We start from the raw sequence: 19315 nt of genomic DNA, 5'->3' as shown, positions 1-19315 counted from the left end.
GTAAACAAAAATTCAAACTCAAAGTGATACATGCACACTGATGTTTATATAGTATTATCAACAATAGCCAATTATGGAAAGAGCCCAAGTGTCTGATGAATGGAAAGACCCCAATTAGCTGATGAATGATATATGTATACAATGGATACTACTCAGCCAAAAAAGGAATAAAATCTTGTCATTTGCAACGACATGGATGGAGGTAGAGAGTATCATGCTAAGCAAAATAAGTCAGTCAGAGGAGGGCAAATACCACATGATTTCACTCATATGTAGATTTGAAGAAGCAAAACAGATGAACATGGTTGGGGGGGTGGATAAAGAGAGGCAAACCAGAAAACAGTCTCTTAACTATAGAGAACAAACTGAGGGCTTCTGGAGGGGAGGTTGGTGGGGGAATGTGTTAAATGAATGATGGGTACTAAGGAGGGCACTTGTTGAGGTAAACACTAGGTGTTGTATTTAGGTGATGAATCACTAAATTCTATGTCTGAAACTAATGCTACAATGTATGTTAACTAACTGGAATTTAAATAAAAACTTGAAAAATAGAAAAAGTATTCACAAAACAATCAACATAATACGTAACATTAATATAAGAAAGGATAAGAACCATATGATCTTCTCAATAGATGCAGAAAAAGCATCTTACAAAGCACATTTATTCATGATAAAAACCCTCAACAAAGTAGGTTTAGACGGAACATACCTCAACACAACAATAGCCATATATGAAAAACCCACAGCTAATATCAGCCTAAATAGGAAAAAAAAATGAGGGCATTTCCTCTATGGTCAGTAACAGGACAGGGATGTCCACTGTCACCACTGTTATTTAACATACTGCTGGAAGTCCTAGCGTCAGCAATCATACAACAAAAATAAATAAAAGGAATCAAAATCAGCAAAGATGAAGTAAATTTTTGATATTTGCAGATTACATGATAGTATAGATAAAAACTAGAAAGACTCCACCAAAAAGTGCTAGAACTGATACAGGAATTCAGTAAAGTCAGAGGACACAGAATAAGTGTGCAGAAATCTGTTCAATTTCTATACATCAGTGATTAAGCAGCAAAAAGGGAAATTAAGAAAACAATCTTATTTAAAATCGCACCAAAAATAATAACATACCAGGAATAAACCAAACCAAAGACATGAAAGACCTGTACTCTGAAAATTGTAAACACTGATAAAGGAAATTGAGGATGGCACAAAGAAATGGAAAGAAAGTCTACGCTAATGCTTGGAAGAACAAATATTGTTAAAATATCTATACTAACCAAAGCCATCTACGCATTTATTGCAATCCTTGTCAAAATAACAATAACATTTTTCACAGAGCTAGAGCAAACAATCCTAAATTTGTATGCAACCACAAAAGACAGTGTGTAACCAAAGTCATGTTGAAAAGGAAAAGCAAAACTGGAGGCATTACAATTCTGGACTTCAAATTATATTACAAAGCTATACTGATCAAAACAGTATGGTACTGGCACAAAAACAGACACATAGATCAATGGAACAGAATAGAAAACCCAGAAATGGACCCACAACTGTGTGGTCAACTAATCTGCGAGAAAGCAGGAAAGAATTTCCAATGGAAAAAAAAGACATCTCATCAACAAATGGTATTGGGAAAACTGGACAGCAACATGCAAAAGAACAAAACTCTACCACTTTTTTATACCAAACACAAAAATAAATTCAAAATGGATAAAATACCTAAAAAAGACATCTCATCAACAAACGGTGTTGGGAAAACTGGACAGTAACATGCAAAACAACAAAACTCGACCACTTTTTTACACCATACACAAAAATAAATTCAAAATGGATAAAATACCTAAATCCTAGAAAAATCCTGGAAAAAAACACAGACAGTTCTTTGACATCAGCCATAGCAATGTCTTTCTAGATATGTCTCCTGAGTCAAGGAAAACAAAAGAAAAAATAAACTGTTGAGACTACATCATAATAAAAAAAAACTTCTGCACAGTGAAGGAAACAATCAAGAAAACTAAAAGGCAACCTAGAGAATGGGAGAAGAGTTTTGTAGGTGACATATCTGAGAAAAGGTTAGTATCCAAAATATATAAAGAACTTATCAAACTCAATACCCAAAAAATGAATAATCTTTTTTTTAAATTTTTAATGTTTATTTATTTTTGAGAGAGAGAGAGAGCGAGCAGGGGAGGGACAGAGAGACAGAGGGAGACACAGAATCCAAAGCAGTGTCCAGGCTCTGAGCTGTCAGCACAGGTCCCAATGTGGGGCTTGAACTCATGAACCATGAGATCATGACCTGAACTGAAGTTGAATGCTTAACTGACTGAGCCACCCAGGAGCCCTGAAAAATGAATAATCTAATTAAACATGGGCAAAAGACATGAATAGACATTTTTCCAAAGAAGACATCCAGATGGCCAACAGATCCATGAAATGATGCTCAATATCACTCATCATCAGGGAAATGCAAATCAAAATTACAATGAGATATCATCTCACACCTGTCAGAATGGCTAAATCAACAACACAAGAAACAAGTGTTGGCGAGGATGTGAAGAAAGGTGAACCCACATGCTCTGTTGTTAGTGGGAATGCAAACTGGTGCAGCCACCAGTTTTCTGCATAACAGAAAACAGTATGGAGATACCTCAAAAAGTTAAAAACAGAAATACCCTACAATCCAGTAATTGCACTCCTAGGTATTTACCCAAAGTATACAAAAATACTAATAACGAGGGATGCATGCACCCTAATGTTTATAGCAGCATAATCTACAATAGCTGAATTATGGAAAGAGCCCAAGTGTCCATCTACTGATAAATGGATAAAGATGTGGTGCATACATACAATGGAATATTATCCACCCATAAAAACAAATGTAATCTTCATGTTTGCCACAATTTGATGGAGCTAGAGAGTATTATGCTAAGCGAAATAAGTCAGTCAGAGAAAAATAAATACCACATGATTTTACTCATATGTGTAATTTAAGGAAAAAAATGAGCAAAGACTACAAAAAGAGAGGCAAACCACAAAAGACACTCTTACTATCGAGAACAAACTGATGGTTACATGAAGGTAGGTGGTTGTGGGGATAGGTTAAATAGATGATATGGTGCACTTGTGATGAGCACCAGAAATTCTATAGAAATGTTGATACTGTTGATTCACTATATTGTACACCTGAAAGTAATATAACACTGTATATTGACTGGAATTCAAATAAAACTTAAAAATAAATAACTAAATAAATTTTCTTTAAAAAGCACAAAAAAATCGGGGCACCTGGGTGGCTCAGTCAGTTAAGTGTCCAACTTCAGCTCAGGTCATGATCTCACTGTTCATGAGGTTGAGCCCCACATCAGGCTCTGTGCTGACAGTTCAGAGCCTGGAGCCTGCTTTGGATTCTGTGTCTCCCTCTCTCTCTGCTCCTCCCCCACTCATGCTCTGTCTCTCTCTCTCTCTCAAAAATAAATAAACATTTAAAATATTGTAAAAAGCACAAAAAATCACTACATTGTATACTTGAAAAATGATATTGTACCTTATGTTAACTAACTGAATTTAAATAAAAACTTGAGAACCCCTACAACACAACAACAACAACAACAACAACAAAAACTTGATTTTAAAAATGGACAAGGGACTTTAACAGATATTTCTCCAAAGAAGATATACAAATTACTATGTACATGAAAAGATGTTGAAAAATCACTAATCATTAGGAAAATGCAAATCAAAATCAGAATGAGATACCACCTCATACCCATTAAGGTGGCTACTCTCAAAAAAAAGAGAGAGAGAAAATAAGTCTTGATGAGAATGTGGAGAAATTGGATCTCTTTTGCATTATGTGTACGAATGAAAAATTATGCAACCACTATGGAAAACAATATGGTATTTCCTACAAAAATTAAAAACAAAATTACCTTCATCCAGCAATCCCACTTCTGGCTATATACCAAAAAGGACAGAAAGCAAGATCTGGAAGGGATATTTGCACATTTATGTCATAGCAGCATTATTCACAATAGCTGAAAGTTGTAATCTACCCAAGTAGATTCATCAATGGATGAATGGGTAAACAAAATTGGTGTGCACATACAATGAAATATTATAAACCCTTAAAAAGGAAAGAAATTCTGACACATGCTACAACATGGATGAAACTTCAAAATATTATGCTAAGTGAAATAAACCAGCTACTAAAGAACAAATATGAGGAGTTAAGATGGCTGAGAATTAGGGGTACCCTGGGCTTTCCTCATCCCTCAAACACAGCTGTATTGAAGTCAGATCACTTAGAACACCCAGGAAAGTGATCTGTGGAGTGGCATAAAGATCTCCACAGTTGCAGGGAGACAGCTTAGAAGGTGCGAAGTGTGTGGAAGTGAAATGGAAAAGAGAAAAATGGCGGTGTTGCAGAAGGAAGAGAAAATTTCCGTGGAGAGACAAAAGAGAGAGAAAGAGAGAGGGGTTGAGAAAGTATGGCATTAAGTTAGCATAAGACAAAAACCTCTCTGGAGCCTGGACTGGGGAGTGAGAAGTACTGAGTATCTTAGTTTTATTTTTTTTTCCAGAGTTTGGAGCTCAAACTCTAAGGATTTGGAAGTATGTGACTTTATCCAGAATGGAGCAGTGTCATGCGGTCCTGGGGAGGAGGGAGCTGGCCCCAGAGTGCATAGGGTGGTGAAGAGATCGTTGGGTCATACTAGGAGAGAACATTCCCCATTTGGAGTACTTTTTGGAGAGGGTTTATTGTCACCCCAAGAAGAAAAGACCCTGCAGGTGCCAGCCAAAGACCCTTCATCCATAGAGTGGAGACGCTCTACTCCAGAGGAGGGAAGCAGATCTGCACAGTGCAGGGTCTTTAAGACTTTGGGTTTTGAATCCTAGCAACAGGCCAAAGAAAAAAATGCAGTGGAGTTGTGACACAGGGTGAGCTGACTGCCCTCACTATTCTGTAAGGGCTGCCTGAACAGTATGGAGGTAAGATCCCTGGCCCAGGAAGAAAAAATTGGGGTTGTGCAATTTTCCTCCCAACATGGTGGGACTTCAGAGAGCATCACAACAACCATCAGTGGAGGTGGGATCCACTTACACCAAAACCCACCACCCACTGTGCCTGGCAACTGCTTATTTTGTGGGGCAAGATGGACTCTGAGCCAATGCATCTGGCTTCTCCTCAGAAGACCAGCACAGCCAGTACCTCCCATGCACCAAGTGAACTAAAAATCAATTGCTCAACAATGACACCTACACTTCTTTCTTCATTTCTTCTTCCTTCTTTTTTTCTCTTGAACTCAGGCTAATAGTTTCTTACTTGTTTTTTTCACTTCCTTTTCTCTTTTCTTTAGATCAGACTTTTTTGTTCTTTTCTTTTTCTTTTTTTCTGTTTTATTTTTTTTTTCCTTTTTTACATTCGTTTTCTTTGGAATCATCCTTACAGTTTTTTGATTCTCTGGAGTTTTTTTCTTCTCTTTTCTTTTCTCTTTTTTGGGAGGATCAAGTTTCCTCTCCCCTTTTTTCATATAATATAAACATTATATCTGAACAAGAAATTAGAACTACATTCATCAGATTACCAGCTTGGCTCTAAAAAAGCAAGGACGACACCAGAGAAACCCTTGCTGCAGGCCTCAAAGACCTAAGAACTCATCAGAATGAAATTTAAAAAATTCTATGTGTAAGACGCAAAACAAACTGGATACAGTGACAGTAAAGATTGAGAAAGCAGAGGAGAAAATAGGCAAATAGAAGATAAAATTATAGAAAATAGTGAAGCTAAAAAAAAGAGGGAAATAAAATTATTAGATCATGAGGGGATATTAGAGAACTGATTCCATGAAACAAAACACTATCCCTATCATAGTTATCCCAGAAGAATAAGAGCAGAAAAAGGGCGAAGAAGGTTTCTTTGTACAAATTATAGCTGACAACTTCCCTAATCTGGGAATGAAACAGGCATTCAAATCCAAGAGGCACAGAGAAATCCCCTCAAAACTCAACAAAAACAGGTCAACACCATGACATATCATAGTGAAACTTATAAAATACAAAGATAAAGAGAGAATTCTGAAAGCGTCTAGGGACAAAAGGCCCTTAATCTACAAAGGTAGACATAAATTTAGTAGCAGACATGTACACTGAAACTTGGCAGGATGGAAAGGAGTGGCAAGAAATATTCAATGTGCTGAATGCAAAAAAATATGCAGCCAAGAATTCTTTACCCAGCAAGAGTGTCATTCAGATTGAAAAAGAGATAAAGAGTTTCCCAGACAAACAAAAACCAAAGGACTTTGTGACCACTAAACCAGCCCTGAAAAAATTTTAAGGAGGACTTTCTGAGTGGATAAGAAAAAGAAGGCCAAAGCAACAAAGACTAGAATGGACAAGAGAACAACACCAAAACACCAACTCTACAGGTAACACAATGGCAATAAATTCATATCTTTCAATAATCACTCTGAATGTAAATGGACTAAATGCTCCAGCTAAATGACATAGGGTATCAGAATGGATAAAACAACAAGATCCATCTATATACTGCCAACAAGAGACTCATTTTAGACCTGAGGACTGAGACTTGCAGATTGAAATTTAGGGGATGGAGAACCATCTATCATGCTAATGGACATGAAATGAAAGCCACAGTATCCATACTTATATCAGAAAAAAATAGATTTTAAACAGACTGTAACAAGAGATGAAGAAGGGCATTATGTCATAATTAAGGAATCTGTCCATCAAGAAGATCTAACAATTTAAATATTTATGCCCCCAACTTGAAACACCCAAATATATGAATCAATTAATCACGAACACAAAGAAACTCATTGATAATAATATTAAGATATTATTAATATCTTAATAATAATAGTAAGAGACTTTAATACCCCACTTACACCAATGGAAGGATCATCTAAGCAGGAAATCAACAAGGAAATAATGGCTTTGAATGATACACTGGACCAAATGGACTTCACAAATATATTCAAAACTTATCATCCTAAAGTAGCAGAATACACATTCTTCTCGAGTACACATGCAACATTCACCAGAATAGATCACTTACAAGGTCACAAATTAGCCCTCAATAGGTACAAAAAGAATGATATCATACCACACATATTTTCAGATCACAACACTATGAAACTTGAAATCAACCACAGGGGGAAAAAATGGAAAGCCCTAAAATGCATGGAAGTTAAAGAACATAAGGGAAGGGAAACAAAAATAATATAAAAACAGGGAGGGGGACAAAAAAGAAGAGGCTCATAAATATGGAGAACAAACTGAGGGTTACTGGAGGGGTTGTGGGAGGGGGGATGGGCTAAATGGGTAAGGGGCACTAAGGAATCTACTCCTGAAATCATTGTTGCACTATATACTAGCTAATTTGGATGTAAATTTTAAAAAAGAAAAAAGAGAAAAAAATAGAACATCTCACTAAAGAAAGAATAGGTTACCAGGAAATTAAAGAAGAAATTAAAAAATACATGGAAGCAAATGAAAATGAAAACACAACAGTCCAAAGCCTTTGGGATGCAGCAAAGGCAGTACTAAAAGGAAAGTACATGGCAACTTAGGCCCATCTCAAGAAGCAAAAAGGTCCCAAATACATAACCTAAACTTATACCTAAAGTAGCTAGAAAAGAAGTAGCAAATAAAGCCTAAAGCCAGCAGAAGAAGGGAAATAATAAAGATTAGAGCATAAATAAGTGATATAGAAACAACAAAAAAAGTAGAAAGATCAATGAAACTAAATGCTTGTTTTTTTAAGAATAAACAAAATTGATAAACCCCTAACCAGACTTATCAAAAAATAAAAGAGAGAGGACCCAAGTAAATAAAATCATGAATGAAAGAGGAGAGATTACAATACCACCACAGAAATATAAACAATTATGAGAATACTATGAAAAAATATATGCCAACAAACTGGGCAATCTGGAAAAATGGACAAATTCCTAGAAACTCACAAACTACCAAAACTGAAATAGGAATAAATAGGATTTTTGAACAAACCCAGAACCAGGAAATAAATTGTATCAGTTATCAAAAATCTCCCAGCAAACAAGAGTCCTGAGCCAGATGGTATCACACAGGAATTCACCAGCCATTTAAAAAAGAGTTAATACCTATTCTTCTCAAACTGTTCCAAAAAAGTAGAAATAAAAGGAAAGCTTCCAAACTCGTTCTAATTAACCAGTATTACCTTGATTCCAAAACCAGACAAAGACCCCTCTAAAAAGGAGAAATACAGGCTAATATACCCAATGAACATGGATGCAAAAAAATCTCAGCAAGATACTAGCAAATCGAATGCATCAATCAATTTATTAAAAGAATTATTCACCATGATCAAGTGAGATTTATTCCTGGGCTGCAGGGCTGGTTCAATATCCACAAATTAATCAACGTGATATGCCACATTAATAAAAAAAAAAAGGATAAATCCATACCATCCTCTCAATTGATGCAGAAAAAGCATCTGACAAAACACCGCATTCTTTCTTGATAAAAACCCACAAGAAAGTAGGGATAGAAGGAATATGCCTCAACATCATAAAGGCCATATATGAAAGGCCCATACCTAATATTATCCTCAATGGGGAAAAACTGAGAGCTTTCCCTATAAGGTCAGGAACATGAAAGAGATGTCCACAGTCACCACTGTTGTTCAACATAGTGTTGGAAGTCCTAGCCTCAGTAATCAAGCAAAAAAAAGAAATGAAAGTCAAAGACGTTGTCAAAGAAGAAGTCAAACTTTCACTTTTCACAGATGACATGGTACTCTACATGGAAAACCCAAACGACTCCACCAAAAAAAAAAAAAAAAACCTGCTAGAACTGATACATGAATGCAGCGAAGCTGCAGGATATAAAATCAATGTACAGAAATCAGTTGCATTTCTATACACCAATAATGAAACAGCAGATAGAGAAATCAAGGAATTGAGCCCATTTGCAATTGCACCAAATACCATAAGATACCTAGGAATAAACCTAACCAAAAGGATAGAAGTCTGTACCCTGAAAATTATGGAAAGCTTATGAAATAAATTGAAGAAGACACAAGTAAATGGTTAAACATTCCATGCTCATGGATTGGAAGAATACATATAGGTAAAATGTCTATACTATCCAAAGCAATCTACACATTCAATGCAATCCCTATCAAAATAACACCAGCATTCTTCACAGAGCTAGAACAAATAATCCTAATTGTATGGAACCAGAAAAGACCCTGAATAGCCACAGTAATGTTGAAAAGGAAAACCAAAGCTGGAAGCATCACAATTCCAGACTTTAAGTTGTATTACAAAGCTGTAATCATCAACACAACACGGTACTGGCACAAAAACAGATACATAGATCAACAAAACTGAATGGAGCACCCAGAAATGGACCCACAAATGTAGGTCCAACTAATCCCTGACAAATCAAGGAAGAGTATCCAATGGAAAAATGTCTCTTCAGCAAGTGGTGCTGGGAAAACTGGACAGGGGCATGCAGAAGAATGAAACAGGATCTCTTTCTTTCACCATACACAAAAATAAAATTAGAATGGATGAAAAACCTAAATATGATACAGGAAGCCATCAAAATCCTACAGGAGAAAACAGGCAGCAACCTCTTTGACTTTGACCACAGCAACTTCTTACTAGACATGTCTCCGGAAGCAAGGGATATAAGTAAAAGCAAAAATATAAGCTATTGGGACCTCATCAAGGTAAAAACCTTTTGCACAGCGAAGGAAACAAACAACAAAACTAAAAGACAACCAATGGAATGGGAGAAGATATTTTCAAGTGACATATCAGATAAAGGGATAGTATCCCAAATCTATAAAGAATTTATCAAACTCAGCATCCAAAAAGTCAATAATCCAGTGAAGAAATAAGCAGAAGGCATGAGTAGACACTTCTCCGAAGAAGATATTCAGATGGCCAACCAACATGAAAAAATGACCAACATCACTCATCATCAGGGAAATACAAATCAAAACCACAGTGAGATACCACCTCACACCTGTCAGAATGACTAAAATTAACAACTCGAGCAACAAAAGATGTTGGCGAGGATGTGGAGAAAGGGGGGAAATCTTGCACTGTTGGTGGGAATGCAAACTGGTGCAGACACTTGGAAAACAGTATGGAGGTTTACTTAAAAAGTAAAAAATACAACTACCCTACACCCAGCAATTGTACTACTAGGTATTTATCCAAATGATATAAAAATACTGATTTGAAGGGGCACGTGCACTCCCATGTTTATAGCAGCACTAGCAACAATAGCCAAACTGTGGAGAGAGCCCAAATGTCCACAGACTGATGGATGGATAAAGAAGTTGTGGTATACATATACAACGGAATATTACTCAGCCTTCAAAAAGAATGAAATCTTGCCATTTGCAACAACATGGCTAGAACTAGAGTGTATTATGCTAAGAGAAATTAGTCAGAGAAAGACAAACATATGATTTCACTCATATGTGGTATATAAGAAACAAAACAGATGAATATAGGGGAAGTGAAGGAAATATAAGATAAAAACAGAGAATAAGGCAAACCATAAGACACTCTAAAATATAGAGAACAAACGGGGTTGCTGGAGGGGAGGTGGGTGGGTAATGGTTAACCAATTTAATTTGGGTTAACCCATTCCACATGAAAATGGGCATAAAGGAGGGCACTTGTTGGGATAAGCACTGTGTGTTATTTGTAAGTGATGAATCACTGAGTTCTACTCCTGAAACCAATACTACACTATAAGTTAACTAACTTGAATTTAAATAAACATTTTTTAACTAAAAAAAAAAACAAAAAAAATACAAATACTGTGTGATTTACTTATATGAGGCAATGAGAGTAGTCAAAATATAGATATAGAATTTAGGGACTGGAGGGAAAGACGAATGAGGAATTGTTTTATTGGTATATAATTTCAATTTCGCAAGATAAAAAGAGTTCTGGAGATTGTTTCCATCCAATGTGAATGTACTTAACACTGCTGAACTGACTCCTAAAAGTGGTTAAGATGCTCTTTGTCTTTCTCAGTCTGACTTATTTCACTTAGTATAATAACCTCTAGGTGACAGATGGTAGCTACACTTGTTGTGAGCATAGCATAACGTATAGAGAAGGTGAATCACTATGTTGTACGGAAACTAATGTAACATTGTGTGTGAACTATAGTCGAATAAAAAAATAAGTGGTTAAAATGGTTAAGTTCATGTTACGTGCATTTTAACATCATTTTTAAAGATAAATAAAAATTAATTTTATGTTACATGATTTTTACCAAAATAAAAAATGACTGATTTGCTTTTTTGATGCATTTTGTTTAGTACCAAGAATTATTTTTACTTGGTCTTCTCTTTGTGCTTGATAGGTGATTTGGGACTCCTTTAGAATTAGATCATTTCTTTAGAAATAATCCCTCTTTATAATGAAATTCCTATTGATGTCACTTTATAAAATTGTGTTGAATAAGACTCATATTTCCACGATCTTAACACAAGTCCTATTAAATGAAAGTATGTGCATCTGTCTACTTGTATGCTATCACAATTTACTAGGACTATGCTTCAAGCTTCTAAAATTTCTTGGCTATTGAGTTATTCATGCCCAACCTGGCCACTAGGCCTCACAGAGGGTGATTTCAGTATCCATCTCCTCATTCCACTTCTCCAAATTTTCTCTGGTTTCCTTGTTACCCAGAACTAGACTAAATTCTTTTAGTGCTAAATCCCTATGATCTTCTTGTCATTTGCCTGGCAAATAAGTTATCCGTGGGTAGTGTACTTTCAAATGTCTCCACCAAAAAGCATAGTCTAAAGTCACATATAAACATACCATCAGTGACAAAAAGAGCTTACAGGGAGGCCCTAAGCATACTACCTGGTTTGATCTTACTATTCCTTGGGTCATTTGGAAGCTACCACCCAGGAGATCATGAAAGAGGAGTAGAAACGTAAGTGGCACAAAAACAGACACATAGACCAATGGAATAGAATAGAAACACCAGAACTAAAGCCACAAAAGTATGGCCAACTAATCTTTGACAAAGCAAGGAAAGAATATCCAATGGAAAAAAGACAGTCTTTTTAACAAATGGTGCTGGGAGAACTGGACAGCAACATGCAGAAGAATGAAACTAAACCACTTTCTTACACCATTCACAAAAGCAAACTCAAAATGGATAAAGGCCCTGAATGTGAGACAGGAAACCATCAAAACCCTAGAGGAGAAAGCAGGAAAAGACCTCTCTGACCTCAGCAGCAGCAGTTTCTTACTTGACACATCCCCAAGGGCAAGGGAATTAAAAACAAAAATGAACTATTGGGACCTCATGAAGATAAAAGCTTCTGCACTGCAAAGGAAACAATCAACAAAACTAAAAGGCAGATAACGGAATGGGAAAAGATATTTGCAAATGACATATCGGACAAAGGGCTAGTATCCAAAATCTATAAAGAACTCACCAAACTCCACACCTGAAAAAACAAATAATCCAGTGAAGAAATGGGCAGAAAACATGAATAGACACTTCTCTAAAGAAGACATCCAGATGGCCAACAGGCACATGAAAAGATGTTCAACGTCACTCCTCATCAGAGAAATACAAATCAAAACCACACTAGATATCACCTCACGCCACTAAGAGTGGCTAAAAGGAACAAATCAGGAGACTATAGATGCTGGAGAGGATGTGGAGAAACGGGAATCCTCTTTCCCTGTTGGTGGGAATGCAAACTGGTGCCGCCACTGTGGAAAACAGTGTGGAAGTTCCTCAGAAAATTAAAAATAGACCTACCCTATGACCCAGCAGTAGCACTGCTAGGAATTTACCCAAGGGATACAGGAGTGCTGATGCATAGGGGCACTTGTACCCCAATGGTTAGAGCAGCACTCTCAACAATAGCCAAATTATGGAAAGAGCCTAAATGTCCATCAAGTGATGAATGGATAAAGAAATTGTGGTTTGTATACACAATGGAATACTACGTGGCAATGAGAAAGAATGAAATATGGCCCTTTGTAGCAACGTGGATGGAACTGGAGCGTGTGATGCTAACTGACATAAACTATACAGAGTAAGACAGATACCGTATGTTTTCACTCTTATGTGGATCCTGAGAAACTTAACAGAAACCCATGGGAGAGGGGAAGGGAAAAAAAAAAAGAGGTTAGAGTGGGAGAGAGCCAAAGTATAAGAGACCCTTAAAAACTGAGAACAAACTGATGGTTGATGGGGGGTGGGAGGAAGGGGAGGGTGGGTGATGGGTATTGAGGAGGGCACCTTTTGGGATGAGCACTGGGTGTTGTATGGAAACCAATTTGACAATAAATTTCATATTTAAAAAAAGAAATGTAAGTAATACATTAGAATACATGGTTTGAAAAATCAACAACCTTTCCCTTCTTTCAATTGTGACAGCCCCCCTCAAGTATAGAGTCTCCCTTGGGGCGCCTGGGTGGCTCAGTCAGTTGAGCGTCTGACTCTTGATTTCGGCTCAGGTCATGATCTCGTGGTTCGTGGGTTCGAGCCCCACGTTGGGTTCCGTGCTGATGGTATGGAGCCTGCTTGGGATTCATTCTCTCTCTCTCTCTCTCTCTCTCTCTCTCTCTCTCTCTCTCTCTCTCTCTCCCTCTCCCTCTCCCCCTCCATCCCTCCCCCACTCTCTCAAAATAAATAAACTTTGAAAATTAAAAAAAAAAATCTCTGTTAAAATAATCAAACTGCAGTGCTGCCACGTGATGTGCAGACCTCTTTTACCCATGGTCAAGAGCAGAGGTTTGAGAGACAGGAGATCAATCTTGCCACTAAATAGCAAGTTTCTTGACCTCACTGGACTTCATTTTCCCCTTTAAATAAAATGTTTGGACAGCCCTTGGTTCAAAGTTTTATATGTTTTATTATCCCATAAGTAATTTATAATTAGATCTGTCAATATTCTTCCTTTTTTAATTTGTTCTCCTTCTCAAGTCTCTTCCAGACCTTCCTTGTTTCTTCTCTGGATGAGATAGGATGGATCCTTCAGCAAAATGTCTTGGGGTTTCCTGAATTTGCTTGTTAGCTCCCTCTTCCCAATTCCCACGGTTCTAGCCAGGGACTCTACCTGTGAGCTCACTTTGTGCTTGGCTCTGCTGCAGTGTCTCTTCACACTACTTTCACTTTTGTCTGTTTGGGACAGGCAGCCCCCAGCTTCATTCACCAGAGCCATTTCTGCTTGGCTGATGTCTTCAGATTCAACCTCCCAAACTTTTTCATGAGGTTGCCTCTGTTTAGGCAGTTGGGAAGCATCTAACCTCCCCTACAAACATCTCTCTCTCTATCTCTATCTCTATCTCTATCTCTATCTCTATCTCTATCTCTATCTCTATCTCTATCTCTCTCATGCCAGCAGCAGTAAATTCTCAATAAAGGCAGTTGGATTTAATTGAATTGACTGAAATTCCCCTTTGATAATCACCATTCCCCAAACTCAGCTATGGGCATTTGTCTCTTGTCAAACATTAACAACTCTGTAACTCTTTTTTTTCAGTATTTGAAAATATATTAATAGATAGCTTTCTAAGGTAAATCAGTTAATAGTAAACAAGAAGGAATTTGATCAAATTAAACATCCATCAGTATAAAAAAGAAGAAAATCATAAAAACAAAAATTTAAAGAATAATTTTATTTTCTTCCCATTATAAGTAATATGATCTGATTTCAGATCAACATATAGTGCTTCCCCTAATCCTAAAGGTGTTCCCTGAAAAATTCAGGGGAAAAAAAGAGAAACCCTATTGCTTCCCTCATTATTTAATACTTTTTCCTAGAAAATCTCTTCTAAGCATTGCAATAAGATGAGAAAGTAATTATATAAATATATCGGAAAGAAAGAAAGGTACAAAACTATAAATATTTGGGAATGATAGATTTCTTTACCTAGAAAACTCAAAAAAATCTTCCAAAAAAACTATTAAATTAATAAGAGCATTCAATTAGCAACTCTACAACTCTTAAAGTCAGGCCTCAACCAGGCTGGGAAGTATCTCAAATCAACTTATTGGAGAGGATGGAGGATTGGGAGGGAAAAGGGAGCTTGGCCACACTGTTCATTGTGAGTTGTAGTATTTTTTTAAGTGTCCCTGTCCTGTGGTCTCACAAATCCTTTTGTTAGCCAACATTTGTGTCCAATCCTATCATTCAGCAATTTCTTCTTTCATGCCAGGCTACAGCTGCTACAGACTCTTAAGAAACAGAATCCACACAATAAATCTGCCAGGGTGCAGATTGGGAGTGCTACTCTCAAAAGAACAGAAGAAAAGTTTGGTGAGTCCATGATTGTGCAAACGAGTGAATAGAATAGCCTGGTATACAATGAGGTAAAGGTCCTCCTGTAAAAGAACTCCAGAACAGTAGCTCTCCCTTCTCAGGCTTGGGGAAGCACACTTTGAGTCAATGTTCTCTGATGTCTTTCTTTCAAAGGACGAGGGTGCAGTGACTGGCAGTTGTGCAGGACATATCTTAAAAGGACCTGGAAGGACCTGCCACATCCCAGTAGGCTCAGAACTCTAACACATACAAAAAGGGGCCTCTCCACATCATTCCTAATTCCTTGGCTAAGAGGACTAGAGAAGAAGGTGAAAGGGCTAAAGAGGGGCCCACAGAAAAAGTTCCATCAGTTATATAACCTTCCCCTGTGGGCAATGCTTTTCAAGGAGCCCCTGTCATTCAACCTCATACCTGTGTGGCCTTATTTTGTCCTGTCCAGAGCTCAGAAGCAGAGGTGTGCCATGCTGAGGTTGTCCCCTGCCCATCGCTGACCCCAGAGTTTAAGGTCTTGGAGCAGCTCCATCCATCGCCCCAGTTCTTCCAGAGGTAACTTGTTGCGTGCACATCATAAAGGTGATGTCCAGGAGTTTGGGGGACACGTAAATGTTTAAAGCACAGAGACTGGAAACATGGGAAAGAATGGGATCACTTTCAGCACCCTGGGAGGGGAGGCAGGAGAGGAGCCACCACCACATCCTTCTCCACCCCCACCCCCACCCCCCGGGACCAGGTGACTAGTCCATATTCACTCAGGGCTGGGCTGGGCCTGAGGCAATGGCATCCACTGTTCTTTTTCCCTTCCTCTTGCTTTTTCTTTCTTGCCCCTCCTCTTCCAGTATTTGGGCTAACATCCGCTGCTGTAGCTCCTTCTGCTTTTCTTCTGCCCCCAAGGGCTGTTGGCGTGCTCAGAAATGGCAAGGGGGCGTGAACAGCCTTCTGCAAGTACTTCTGCACAGGGACTTGTGCATTGGGAAACAGCACGGATGATGTAGTGACCAGATGGAACACGCCAAGTAGCAGGAGGCAGGCGGGGCCGCCACCAGACCTGAAGATGAGTTTGCTTGTTGCTGGGATGCTGATCAATAGAATTATAGTACAAGGCTGCTAGAGCCAGCTGGAGGAGGTGAGGGGATATTTTTGGAAGGAAGAGAGTCCAAGGTGGGGGAAGTGCGACCAGAGACCTAGGCCTCCTTTTACATTTGGAGCCTCATTTAGACTGAGACCATATAAAAGGTGCATTTCCTCGCCAGCCATTGGGTGCCACTTGGAAGGACCTTTAATCCGCCCCCTCACCCCCTAGCCCCAAGCCAACGCCTGGGGTCCAGCGCTGGGGCTATGTAAGTCTTGTCCACTCCTCTCTTTCTTCTTTTAGCTTCACTTCACCCCTGTTCTTTGTATTTGTGACCGATTTTTCCAGCCCGGTCTTTTATCTTTCCTAATCTTGAACAAGTCAATGTAGTTTGCTGTCTTTTCCTATTTGGAATGCACTGTCCCGACTAGGAAATACCTGGACAGTGACCTGCTTTTGAAGAGTTATTTTTTTCCCCCTCTATGTTCTTGGACTTTGCAACAACTACAGTTTTTTGTGCAGTTGCTTACAGAGCTTCTAAAGTAGGAGGACAGTTTTCAAGCAAGTCTTGTCTATTTCTGTCCAGTGTTGATTTCAATCTTGCTATTTCCCCTTTACTGTAGATATTGACTGGTAAGTGAACCAGGTGCTTATTGCACTGAAGGGACAAAGGTCTACATGAGGAATGTAGACTGAAGCATTGCCCAGAACAGTTTTTTTTTTCCCCATTTAACTACTTAATCAGTACTTGTGGCTTAGGGTGGAGACGTTGATTTCTTTGGAAATTATTGGGTTTTTTTTTCTTTATCTTTGCATCACACCTTCAGCATACCTGTTATTTCTGTGAATTGTTTTCTTTTTTCTTTTTTTATGTGGCCTATATTATATTGAGACATGTTCCTTTGAATTAATTTTAAGAGTTTTTAATGAATAAATGCTGTGTTCTGTTAATGTTTTATTCTGCCTCTACTGAGATGATCATATGGCTTATAATCTTCCCTTTATTTTGATATATCACACGGATTAATTTGTGATATTAAATCATGATTGCATTTCTGAAATAAATCCTGATTTTCCACAGTGAATGATTCTTTAATGTATTGTGGGATTTTATCTTTTTATTTTTATTTTTTAATATATGAAATTTATTGTCAAATTGGTTTCCATACAACACACACTGCTCATCCCAAAAGATGCCCTCTTCAAGGCCCATCACCTCCCTCCCACCCCCCATCAACCCTCAGTTTGTTCTCAGTTTTTTGAGTCTCTTATGCTTTGGCTCTCTCCCACACTAACCTCTTTTTTATTCCCTTCCCCTCTCCCATGGGTTTCTGTTAAGTCTCTCAGGATCCACATAAGAGTGAAAACATATGGTATCTGTCTTACTCTGTATAGTTTATTTCACTTAGCATCACACGCTCCAGTTCCATCCACGTTGCTACAAAGGGCCATATTTCGTTCTTTCTCATTGCCACGTAGTATTCCATTGTGTATACAAACCACAATTTCTTTATCCATTCATCAGTTGATGGACATTTAGGCTTTTTCCATAATTTGGCTATTGTTGAGAATGCTGCTCTAAACATTGGGGTACGAGTGCCCCTATGCATCAGCACTCCTGTATCCCTTGGGTAAATTCCTAGCAGTGCTACTGCTGGGTCATAGGGTAGGTCTATTTTTAATTTTCTGAGGAACCTCCACACTGTTTTCCACAGTGGCGGCACCAGTTTGCATTCCCACCAACAGGGAAAGAGGATTCCCGTTTCTCCACATCCTCTCCAGCATCTATAGTCTCCTGATTTGTTCATTTTGGCCACTCTGACTGGCGTGAGGTGATATCTGAGTGTGGTTTTGATTTGGATTTCCCTAATGAGGAGCAATTTTCAACATCTTTTCATGTACCTGTTGGCCATCTGGATGTCTTCTTTAGAGAAGTGTCTATTCATGTTTTCTGCCCATTTCTTCACTGGATTATTTGCTTTTCGGGTGTGGAGTTTGGTGAGTTCTTTATAGATTTTGGATACTAGCCCTTTGTCTGATATGTCATTTGCAAATATCTTTTCCCATTCCGTTGGTTGCCTTTTAGTTCTGTTGATTGTTTCCTTTGCTGTGCAGAAGCTTTTTATCTTCATAAGGTCCCAATAGTTCATTTTTGCTTTTAATTCCCTTGCCTTTGGGGATGTGTCAAGTAAGAAGTTGCTGCGGCTGAGGTCAGAGAGGTCTTTTCCTGCTTTCTCCCCTAGGGTTTTGATGGTTTCCTGTCTCACATTCAGGTCCTTCATCCATTTTGAGTTTATTTTTGTGAACTGTGTAAGAAAGTGGTCTAGTATCATCCTTCTGCATGTTGCTGTCCAGTTCTCCCAGCACCATTTGTTAAGCAGACTGTCTTTTTTCCATTGGATATTCTTTCCTACTTTCTCAAAGATTAGTTGGCCATGCTTTTGTGGGTCTAGTTCTGGCGTTTCTATTCTATTCCATTTGTCTATGTGTCTGTTTTTGTGCCAATACCATGCTGTCTTGATGATTACAGCTTTGTAGTAGAGGCTAAAGTCTGGGATTGTGATGCCTCCTGTTTTGGTCTTCTTCTTCAAAATTACTTTGGCTTCGGGGTCTTTTGTGGTTCCATATGAATTTTAGGATTGCTTGTTCTAGCTTCGAGAAGAATGCTGGTGCAATTTTGATTGAGATTGCAATTAATGTGTGGATAGCTTTGGTAGTATTGAGATTTTAACAATATTTATTCTTCCAACCCATGAGCAGGGAATGTCTTTCCATTTCTTTATATCTTCTTCAACTACCTTCCTCAGCTTTCTATAGTTTTCAGCATACAGATCTTTTACATCTTTGGTTAGATTTATTCCTAGGCATTTTATGCTTCTTGGTGAAATTGTGAATGGGATCAG

Source organism: Acinonyx jubatus, chromosome X (genome assembly GCF_027475565.1).
Source record: "Acinonyx jubatus isolate Ajub_Pintada_27869175 chromosome X, VMU_Ajub_asm_v1.0, whole genome shotgun sequence".
Taxonomy (NCBI): domain Eukaryota; kingdom Metazoa; phylum Chordata; class Mammalia; order Carnivora; family Felidae; genus Acinonyx; species Acinonyx jubatus.
The sequence above is the reverse complement of the archived record's forward strand: the minus strand, read 5'-3'. Positions refer to the sequence as shown.